The 1,638-nt window shown below is 41.9% G+C and overlaps 1 non-coding gene across 1 annotated transcript; it reads left to right on the top strand.

Moving 5' to 3' along the window:
- The first annotated feature begins 1,534 nt into the window (after window positions 1-1,534).
- Window positions 1,535-1,638, top strand: LOC112700480 (small nucleolar RNA R71). Its single transcript, XR_003153390.1, has one exon. It is a non-coding gene; the product is annotated as a small nucleolar RNA R71 (small nucleolar RNA).

Here is a 1,638-nt window from a genome sequence, read left to right as displayed (position 1 = left end):
TTTTCATGCTTCCTCTCCATGGTTGCAGAGGAAGGTCCTTGAGCTTTAAACACAAGGTAGTCCCCATTCAATTGAAGGACTAATTCTCCTCTGCTAACATCAATCACAGCTTCTGCTGTGGCTAGGAAGGGTCTTCAAAGGATGATGCATTCATCTTCTTCCTTCCTGGTGTCTAAGATTATGAAATCAGCAGGGATGTAAAGGCCTTAAACCTTTACTAACACGTCCTCTACTAATCCATAAGCTTGTCTTACTGACTTGTCTGCCAATTGAAGTGAGAATAAGGCAGGTTGTACCTCAATGATCTCTAGTTTCTCCATTACAGAGAGTGGCATAAGATTTATGCCTGACCCCAGGTCACACAGAGCCTTGTTAAAGGTCATGGTGCCTATGGTACAGGGTATTAAGAATTTACCAGGATCTTGTCTCTTTTGTGGTAGAGTTTTCTAAATCCGTGTATCTAGTTCACTAATGAGCAAGGGGGATTCATGTTCCCAAGTCTCATTACCAAACAACATGGCATTCAGCTTCATGATAGCTCCTAGATATTGAGCAACTTGCTCTCCAGTTACATCTTCATCCTCTTCTGAGGAGGAATAGTCTTCAGAGCTCATGAATGGCAGAAGGAGATTTAGTGGAATCTCTATGGTCTCTATATGAGCCTCAGATTCCTTTAGGTCCTCAATAAGGAACTCCTTCTTGCTTGAGGGACGTCCCAGGAGGTCTTCCTCACTAGGATTTTCGTCCTTCTCCTCCCTTGTACATTCGGCCATATTGATTACATCAATGGCCTTGCACTCTCCTTTTGGATTCTCTTATGTATTGCTTGGGAGAATACTGGGAGGAGTTTCAATGACTTTCTTACTCAGCTGGCCCACTTGTGCCTCCAAATTTCTGATGGAGGACCTTGTTTCACTCATGAAACTTAAGGTGGCCTTAGACAAATCAGAGACTATATTTGCTAAGTTAGAGGGGCTCTGTTCAGAATTCTTTGTCCGTTGCTGAGAAGATGATGGAAAAGGCTTGCTATTGCTGAGCCTGTTTCTTCCACCATTATTAAAGCCTTGTTGAGGCTTTTGTTGATCCTTCCATGAGAAATTTGGATGATTTCTCCATGATGAATTATAGGTGTTTCCATAAGGTTCACCCATGTAATTAACCTCTGCCATTGCAGGGTTCTCAGGATCAAGCTTCTTCAGAAGCTACCTCTTTAGTACTGTTGGATGCATTTTGACATCCATTCAGACTTTAAGAGATCATGTTGACTTGCTGAGTCAACACTTTGTTCTGAGCCAATATGGCATTCAGAGTATCAATTTCAAGAACTCCCTTCCTCTGAGGCGTCCCATTATTCACAAAATTCCTCTCAGAAGTGTGCATGAACTGGTTATTTGCAACCATGTCAATAAGTTCTTGAGCTTCTGTAGGCGTTTTCTTTAGGTGAATGGATCCAGCTGCAGAATGGTCCAGTGACATTTTCGAAAACTCAGATAGACCATAATAGAATATATCTAATGTGGTCCATTCTGAAAACATGTCAGAAGGACACTTTTTGGTCATCTGCTTGTATCTTTCCCAAGCTTCATAGAGGGATTCACCATCTTTTTGCTTGAAGGTCTGAACATCCACTCTAAGCTT

Source organism: Arachis hypogaea, chromosome 6 (genome assembly GCF_003086295.3).
Source record: "Arachis hypogaea cultivar Tifrunner chromosome 6, arahy.Tifrunner.gnm2.J5K5, whole genome shotgun sequence".
NCBI lineage: Eukaryota > Viridiplantae > Streptophyta > Magnoliopsida > Fabales > Fabaceae > Arachis > Arachis hypogaea.
Note: the sequence above shows the minus strand (reverse complement) of the source record. Positions and strands in the feature narration are given on the sequence as shown.